The sequence below is a fragment of the Pungitius pungitius genome, chromosome 10, assembly GCF_949316345.1.
Source record: "Pungitius pungitius chromosome 10, fPunPun2.1, whole genome shotgun sequence".
Taxonomy (NCBI): Eukaryota; Metazoa; Chordata; class Actinopteri; order Perciformes; family Gasterosteidae; genus Pungitius; species Pungitius pungitius.
The window spans coordinates 18,985,752-18,995,254 of NC_084909.1; the positions used below are offsets into that span (position 1 = coordinate 18,985,752).

Here is a 9,503-nt window from a genome sequence, read left to right on the forward strand (position 1 = left end):
TAACTGGGGTCCACCTCCCCCCCCCTGCTGCTCCCCTCCTCCACCGCCGATGTGAGCCCTCCCTCCTTGATGTCCACGTTGCCATGGTGATCACACGCAGCGTTCTTATCTGGTGTCTTTCCTAAATCTCTGCCCATCAATGTTTCTTTTTCTTTCTGGTACAGCTTCTCTGCTGCTCCATAGGGGAGTCGGTATGGATCCTCTCAATTCACACGCGGGCATCAGCACACATGTCGAAAAAAGTGAAATAAGGATCACAGCATAAAAGTAGTGAAATCAACTAGGGCTTTATTAGAAATGCCATTATATGACTTTACTTGACCTGCAATTCTATTATAACGGTATGGAACGGTTGTGGATTCCAGCCTGAGAATCTATGAGAATTGAGGTTGGATTCAAAAGCATCAACAGGTGTATAGTGGAACAGTGCAGGGAGATAGCAGGAAGGCTGAAGTGTGGAGGATCCTGAGTTCAAACCTTCTCTCTCAGAAGGAGGGTTTGGTTGCAGTCAGGGCTTCAAACTTTGAAACAGTTTTGAGGTTTAGTAAACAATCCCAAGGTCTAATATGAGAAACGGACACATTGAGGCATGTGCTTGAATAGCACAAGGGAACAACTGAAGGGCTGCAGGCTCCAACCTGCTGTCTGAGGTTGTGGGTTCATGCCCCTTCATGCAGACATCACTTCTGCTTTGAAAGAGTTTTGAGGTTTGAGTAGCAGTCTCAAGGTTAAATACAACAAATAAAGGGCTGGTTAGTGTGTGGTGAAGTAGCACAGTGGAAGAGCTGCTGACATAAGCCCCTGCACTGCACTTGAAGGTTGTGGGTTCAAGCCCAGCTGTGGAAATAGCATTTAAGAGAGTTTTAAAGTTTAACTCACATGCTCAAGGTTAAATAGGAGAATCAAAGTTACCAAAATGTGACCAGGACTGGTAGTGTAGGGGTGAGTGCAGGGTGCCAAAAGCCTCTGAGCGCACCGCCAGTGGGTTCAAATCCCACCCGCCAAGTCTTGAGCACACTACCGCGGAGGTAGTAGTGGGGGCATTGTCCCCACTGGTTGTTTCAGAGAAGTGAACCCTGGGGGTTATGCAGAAACACAAGGTGCGTTTACTTGGTTATGATGGCATTGTCAAGAATGATGAAGAATCTTTTGAATGATGATGAATTGAATTTGATGTTAATTGCTTTGCTTTTAGCACTTATTAGCCATGCTACGTAGCCTATAGGGTTCCACCTTATTGACGGGAGAGAAGGCCGGATGAGTCAGTAAAGATGAGCAGATGTGTCTCATTCAGTGGTCACACTGACATGAAACTTATTACAGCCTATGAGGGCATTTTTCAAGACAATCACATGTTTGTCTACTTCAGGGCATCCTGTGGACAACCTTAAACTGACAGTCTGGCACAGGGTGTAGATTTGTTTACCCTTTTTAGTGCATCCACCCTCCAATTCTCTGTTACATTCAAATTCAACTCACTTGTGCCTTTACCAATGCAGGAAGGATGAATAGCATGGTTGATCCTCCAAGATGCACCAATCCGTCTCTGGGGCAATATCCCATTATGATTTTTTATAAATGTCAGTTACCCAAAACTAAAAAAGGATTTAGGAGCCACCATGTCCCTTGAGGGTTGAACCCAGATAAGGTTTAAAGTACAGAAATTTGGGGCATTTGGCATTAGTGACAGGGACGTGTAGGTTGCTCCATCTAAGATCATTCCAGTCATGTCATGGGCAATAAAATATTGTGAAAAAAGTCAAAATATGTAGGGTCAAAAAAGAAAAGATTTTTTTTTAAATAATAGGTAAAAAATTATTATAAAAAAAATATATGTAAGGTCAATATATATATAATATATAATATATAAAATCTAATTAATTAGAGGCTTTGTAATTAATTATGAAACAGTGAGAAGTAATTTTTTTCACATGGATTTTTATTTTTGTTCAACCAATTCCAGCAGACAAGTGTAGAAATAGCATATTTAGAAATATAGTACTTTCAGAAATTCAGGTAGCCTATAGGTAAGTAGACCTTCTGTAAACTATGTTTTTTTAAGTAGACCAATACTTTCAAGTACATTCAGAACATTGGTTATTTTGTCAGACGTGGACTTAGTTACCCTGGTCCTTAAACCAGTCATCTGGTGCAGTGTGGGTTGGGTGTGGGTCCTTGTACGTCCACGCTAGCTGCTAATTGTTTAGCGTTGAGGTGATACTTGAGGCTCGATGTGAATTCCTTGTTGCACAGCTTGCACACAACCACGCTCTTATCGACGCTTCCATCCGTGTGTTTATTATAATAAGATTTCACATTCACGGGGCCACCCGACACGGTCTCGTCAGCTTCTTCGTTCATGTTCACTGTGGTTTGTTGTTGTCTGAAGTCATGGACGCTAGTTGGTGCTCCAGTATAATCGGTCCTCCCAAAACTCCTCCAGTGAGAAACGTTCCGCGGTACAAAAAATTAGTGTAAAAATGCGTAAAAAATGTTTAATTATTATTGTTATTTTTTGTGTAATTAATTAATCTTAATTCACATTGTAATTAATTCATCGTAATTAACGCGCTAAAGTCCCGGCGCTATTAAATATGTTTAAATGTGTGTCTATATCTTTATTCTATTACCATTAATGTAACAGAAATACTGGTAAGTCCACTCGTGGTCTAGGTGGCATCATTGCTCACCAATCCCTGCGCTGTGGATCCACCACTGAGCTCCATCCCACAGACCCCACTAAACCCCCGGGCGTTATTAATCCCCTCTAAAAGTGACCCTAATGGCTTCCACTTGGGTTCGTGACTTAGTTTGGGACTTGAGCACAATGGAGCTACATTGAATCCAATTCATTTCTGTCTTAGCCATTATTTTCTTAATAAATTGTACCATTTATTTGTTCCTTCAGTCCTGCTGACTGTGGATATTAATGATATTAGACATACATCCCACAAGTAGAAGCAGGATACGTTGTTACTTTGTTACTTTCTTTACAGTGATTTATTCAATGAAGTGTAAACTAATGTTCTCGTCATTGGAACCGTGGGATTGTTTTTCACACTCAATGCAAAGTATCGGATTAGTTGTTATTACAGCCTATCCATCCCTCTTGTTGAGCATTTGTTAATTTAACACATCACTCAAAATAGCCAAAGCTCTATTTAAAGTCTTTACCTTCTTCCAGATTATTTCACAGTCTATTTTCCTCAAAACGTTTTCCCTTAAGAAAGTTGATCAGGTTGTTTGTGGTTTCCGGTTGAAACGTTCACCACCAATTGTTGCTCTGTATTTAAACACAATTATTTTGTTGAATATTTTACTTTATTTAGTTGTTGTAATACCAATTATCTAGATTTTCTATAGATCTGATGTCATAAGATTTTCTCTATAATCGGTTTGTTTGTGGAAAAATACAGTTGTAAATCTTGACATTCCAGCAATTATGAGCTTATTCTTCTAAATTAAAGACCAAACCGAATGGACAATCTTTATGCCCTTGTATTTGAATAAAGTGCAGAATGATTATGTATTTCACATTGTGTGTGTGTTCTTGAATTCTATTGAGTTACTTCAATTATGATTTCACAAACCATATTTTGCCCTTTTGGTCAAGGCCACGATGATGCAACTTCAGAGTTGAATCTGAATACAATCGTTCTCAAATCAATCCTCTCTTCCTCAGCAAAAATACATTTGGATAATGATGAATCAGAAACACTTTGCAACTACTTTTATGAATTCATACACATTATTATTATGATTTCTCTAATTTGCTCCCACTATTACGAAGTTCTAAATTCATGTCTTTGAAATCTTTTATCAACCGTAATAATTCAGATCAATCAGAATATCAACTTCTTACCCAATTTGAGTGAGACTCTTCCTTGGTTGGATGTTAAAGTCACTCAGGCCTCTTTGGACCCCTCCCCCTGAGTCTGATGAGGTTTGGGCAGGAATCACTTTTTGTGGAATGAGGAGGACGTCCACAGAGTCCTGATGGAACTTCAAACGATCCCACCTCTGACACCAAATTGTGGTGGAAGATTTTGCACAGACAAATAAGAACAAAGTAAGTAAATAAGAGCTCAGTAGAATGCCAAGAACCTTCCTCCTCTCACATCAGGGCCACAAACTACTTATACCTCAGTTCACCTCCATGTGGCATCGACAGAAACGTACATCCAACACATGTAGACCAACTTGTTGTGACTCAGTAGACTGGGGACATCTCATCAGCGTGAGACACTTCAGCTCAATTCCTTCACATGGACACAACCATCCCAGCACGTGCAAACATTTGAAGGGTTACACACATTTTTCCCATCACACTTGTGTGTGTCGTCTCCCTCCTTGGCTTTACTCAACAGTGGGCAGATGCCAAGCCTCTTGACAACATCCCTGTTTCCCTCGCTTGCATCCTGTGTGGGAGGAGAGAGGAAACCAGAACATGTTTGGAGAGGAAATGTTTGTGAGGATCAGCTGATCAGATGAACATATATTTAAACCAGATGGTGAATCAGAAAACAAATCAAATGAAATAATGACTTTAACCTGTGATGTGTCTCTGGTATGAAACTCTCCTGCTGTTGCTTAAGGTTCCTCAAAGGTTCCTCCTAGCTCCTCGATCCTCAAAGCAGAAGGAGAAGCTTCGTCAATATGGCAAAACAACTTCAAGTTGAAGCAGTGAGGAAATTACAAATGAGCCTCTCAGGATTAGGCTTCATGAAGTTCAGCGAGTCATTTCAGGTTCTGATTGGTTAGTAGATGCAGGTCATTGCAGCAGTCACGATGTTTCACTGTGTGTCACGACAATGAGTCACAGAGCAGAAAAAAAGGTTCCTCAACGAAGACAACAAGGAAACATGTGACTGTGAACGGCTACTCACAGCTTTACGATCTATTTCTAAGTTCTTTCCATCCAAAGATGTTCCACGATTCGGCTGCAAGGTGGAACCTTTCATATCATGCTCGCCGTTTAACTTGTGCAGCAAATCCATTCATCTTTGTTCAGTCAACTCTTGTGACTTAGGTCAACGTCATCCTCATCGTCATGGCAGCCTGCAGGTTGTGTACCGTAAGGCGGACGGATGTGAGCTTCTGACGTCATTAAGTGTCTAAACGTCTTTTGCAGATGTACGCCGTTCATGTTGCTGCATGTGTTCTTCAGCAAACTGTGTGTGTGTGTGTGTGTGTTTGTGTGTTTGTGTGTCAGAACTCCTCCCGTTCCCAAGGGCCTGTGGTGTATTTCCGACTCGTTCGCCTTTCTCCCAGCGGAACCTGAAGCAACATTTCAATCTTCCAACATGCGTTCTGGGAGTTGAGCTGCGACGAGTACTGCACACACACAGAGAAGATCAGCTGGTCTGGAGCTTTCTGGGGTCTTGACATGAGAAGAAGAAGAAACAGAAACATTTCTGTGTCGCATATTGAAAAACAATATGGAAAAGTGGAAGAGAGCGAGGATCTTCCACACAGCCCGGGAATGTCTGCAGAGGGAATTCATCCTCTTATAAGATAAGCTGCTTCATCAGAGCAGTGTCACGTCCTGCCCTGACGGGGGTCTATCTCAGGAGACAGAGAGGAGGGGGGGGGGGGGGGGGCTGCTCCACAAGGGTGATTGACTCCTAGATCTCACGTTGTCAGATCAGCTGATAGCTGAACAATTGGAAGGAAACAACAGGAGGGAAAAAAGCAAGTTATTTAAAGCAAACAGTTTTGAATTCTCTTTTTATTTTTTTACCAAAAGGTCTGTTTTTCCATTTTCAGATACGAGTGGACCAAGTCGATGTGGAATCACCTGAGTACAGGTACGAGCTCTAAAGGAACACTGGCTGCAGAGTGGAGTTGGAAACGATCCTCTTTCCGCGCCATTCTAAGTGAACACCAACATTTTTAATTTATTTATTTGACCTTTATTCAACCAGGTAAAATCCATTGAAAACCTATATTCTTATTTACAGGGACGACCTGGCCAAGAGGCAGGCACAGTCCACAGGCCCCATACAGTATGACACACACATGGCTAAAAACAACACAGTTAAATGAATAAACATTATGTACAAAAAGAAAAAGGCAGATTACTGGAAGTACTTTGTAAGAAATGGAAGCGAGAAGTGAGGTCAGCAAGTACAGCAGTCAACTAGGGCTCGTTGCAGCTTATGTTTGAACGTGTTGAGGAAGCTGAGGGCTGTTAGTTTGAGCGTCTTTTGCAATGAGTTCCAACCAGCAAAATGAAAGGAGTGATCAGATCATACCAGAAACTCTGCATCTATGGCGTAGTCCTCCACCAGGTTCACGCGGTTGCTGCAGTAGGAGGCTACTGGAGGGAACCAATTGACAACAGATTGCCTTTTCAAACTAATTAGTAAGCAAACAATTTGACGCCTCAGGAGTTGCTCAGGAGGTCAATGCTGTAGGACGCAAACAGCTGTTTGTGTGGAGATATCTCACTATCGAGAGCAAGGAACCTTTCTATTTATTTCCTTTCATTTTGGGAGATTTGAGTACAACATTGTGTCAATTCAAACTTCACTTTACTGTATAACAGCAACACACGGCTGAATCCATGAGGCGCTGCACTGCAAAGAGGTTTTCTCTTGTGAGAAAATAAATGTGTTCTCAGTTTGGGCTTCGTAACAACGGCTGACTTATAAGGAGCTTATAAGAAGTCCTCTAACCCATTGGTTAGAGGACTGATGTTATTGGATGTTATGAGAAATGGAGAGAAGCCGCATACAGCCCTAAAGGATATTCTGCTTCATTCCCCTTCATTTAGTATTGAAGAAGACTTGAAGCTAGCAACTGTGACCATAAACTCATTTTTACAATGTTCACTGAGGTAATAAATCACAAACTGGAGGAGACTCCCCCTACTGGTAGGTCGAGAGAATGCACTTCTGCACAATTGCATTACCGTGCTGACCAGCTCAGACGTGCAGCTTGTCCCCTTTTCTACTTGTTTCTCAACGTGAAGGCACTGATTTGCATTTCCATGAGTAACCTTGAGCCCCATATTGTGGTATTGTGATTCCTACACCACCACTGGTCAAGGACTCCGACCGTAGAACCACAGTTAACAACAAGGTCCGAAATACGAGCTTTGGAGGCTTTGTTCCAGTGCAACAAAGCAACAAGAAGCACAGATGTAACTTTATTCAATTACTGAACTGTACTCATTGTTTCTGCTTTGGTAAAAGTGCAGCATGACTAAATGTATCACTGTTTGCAGCCTGCCAAGCTAATCTCGCAGAACAATGCAACGCCTCCCACGGCTGGAGGGAGCACGTGGGCAGCAACTGAAGCCGAACGCAGGAAACAGAGCCTCCGTTTAGAGGAACGACGGCGGAGGCCCACGCGCACGCACACACACACACACACACACACACACACACACACACACACCTGCCCGCTCGTTTCCACACACACACACACACGCACGCACACACACACACCTGCCCGTTCGTTTCCACACATACACACGCACACACACCTGCCCACTCGTTTCCACACACACACACACACGCACACACACCTGCCCGCTCGTTTCCACACACACACACACACACACCTGCCCGCTCGTTTCCACACACACGCGCACACACACCTGCCCGTTCGTTTCCACACACACACACCTGCCCGTTCGTTTCCACACACACACACACGCACACACACACACACACACACACGGCAGAAGGAGCTGTCTACGTTTGGGTCATGACCTATTTGGGTTTCATTGGCTGTCTACCTCCACAGTCCCCATTTAACATCAAGTTAAAGTTGACTTCCTGGATAGTTTATTATTACGCAACACAAAACTAACTGAATCGGTTGAAAATGGTTTGGGCGGTTACCGGGTGGTTGCTGGCTGGTTGCCGGGTGGTTACCGGGTGGTTGCCGGGTGGTTACTGGGTGGTTGCTGGGTGGTTGCTGGGTGGTTGCTGGGTGGTTGCTGGGTGGTTGCTGGCTGGTTGCCGGGTGGTTACCGGGTGGTTACCGGCTGGTGACCGGGTGGTTAGCCAATGAGGAAGTGAGTTCAACTTGCATCCGCTGTACTGACCAGTAGTAGAAAGTCTAGGAGAAAATCACTTGATTTATTACCTGACATTATAGAGACATTATAAAAATGAGCTTGAAACATTACTATTTCTGTCATCATGAGCCTACATTACCCGCTTTGCTTCTTTCCTAAAGTCTGTGTGCTCTCCCTCCCCACAGAAGCTTGTGTGGATGCTGGATCCCTCTGATGCTGGTTGTCGCTGCCGTTCACCTGGCTTACTACTCACACCTTTTGAATCATTTCTGCTGTAGGGATTGAAAGCGTTGTACATCTTCCACGCTGTTCCTTCTGTACACATGACATCCGTCCACCCCGAGAGAGTCATCCCTCCTCTGACGTTCTCCTTTCTTTCTCCCCCTCAAAGGTTTTTTGTGCGTTTGTCCTGTGCCGATGTGAGGGTTTTGGGACAGAGGATGTGTACAGACTGTAAAGCCCTCTGAGGCAAATTACTCATTTGCAATTAAAATAAAATAAAACAAAATGAATGTTGGATGTGTGCAATGGTATTTGACACAGATGTATTCTCTTGTATTCTCTTTTCCTCACAACGTCGTTGGGATTGTGCATAGTACTTTAAATATACACACATACCGTTGTGCAGTGCTTACCACTCCTGCCCTGAATATCCCGCCGGTCCTGGATGACGCCGCAGAGAACGTTTATATAACTGCAGTTAATGTCTGAAAAGTTTCCGAGGGGGAATGTTAAGAGCTGCTGAGAGGAGGTGCTGCTTGGAAACAGCCAGCGTGACGAACGGTGGGGAGAGGAGAGGCAGGAGGGAAGGAGGCGGCTGGCACCCAACGCCCACCAGGTCACCACAACACAACACAACACACAGTCAGACCGACGCAGGAGGAACTCACACACACACACACACACACACACACACAGAGAATAAAGGAAAAAAGACGCACCTTCGACATCCGATCCATCTCTTACTGTCTGGCTTCAGGGATGATTGACACAAGGCCAAGGAGGGGCGTGAATAATACAGATATGTTACATTTAGGCAAAGAATGACCACTACTTTCAATGAAATGATGCATGCACATTTTAAAAGGTAGCGTTCCAATAAGTAGCAATAAATAGACACATCTGCACCAACCCAACTATGATCTTTCCTTTGTATTATGAAGTTTCAGCCCTAATGAACCAGAGTAAAGATACAAGGAATATAAATGTGTCTTTGGTGTATAAGGAAATGACTCTTATTATAATGAGTCATAAGTTACAAAAGGGAGGAGTGTAGATGCTTAACTAGTGTCAATCCCAGGGAGATGGGTGGCAATTACTGCAATTTGCAAAGTCCTCATCTGCAGCTGAAGGGAGCCTGCGATGTTCATTCAATTTGATTAAGGGTTAGAAATCTCCTTCTTCCTTTGGAACTAAACCATTTTCTTTTTTTTTTGTCTTTTTGTTTTGCAGTCCCACAGGTAAATTATTTGTA

The 9,503-nt window shown here is 43.2% G+C and overlaps 1 long non-coding RNA gene across 1 annotated transcript; it reads right to left on the reverse strand.

The window, feature by feature from the left end:
• Positions 1-266: 266 nt before the first annotated feature.
• On the reverse strand, positions 267-5,564 carry LOC134132839 (uncharacterized). The gene is made up of 2 exons (XR_009957025.1): positions 4,552-5,564; positions 267-4,418 (listed from the first exon to the last, which is right to left on the reverse strand). It is a non-coding gene; the product is annotated as an uncharacterized LOC134132839 (long non-coding RNA).
• Positions 5,565-9,503: the final 3,939 nt, after the last annotated feature.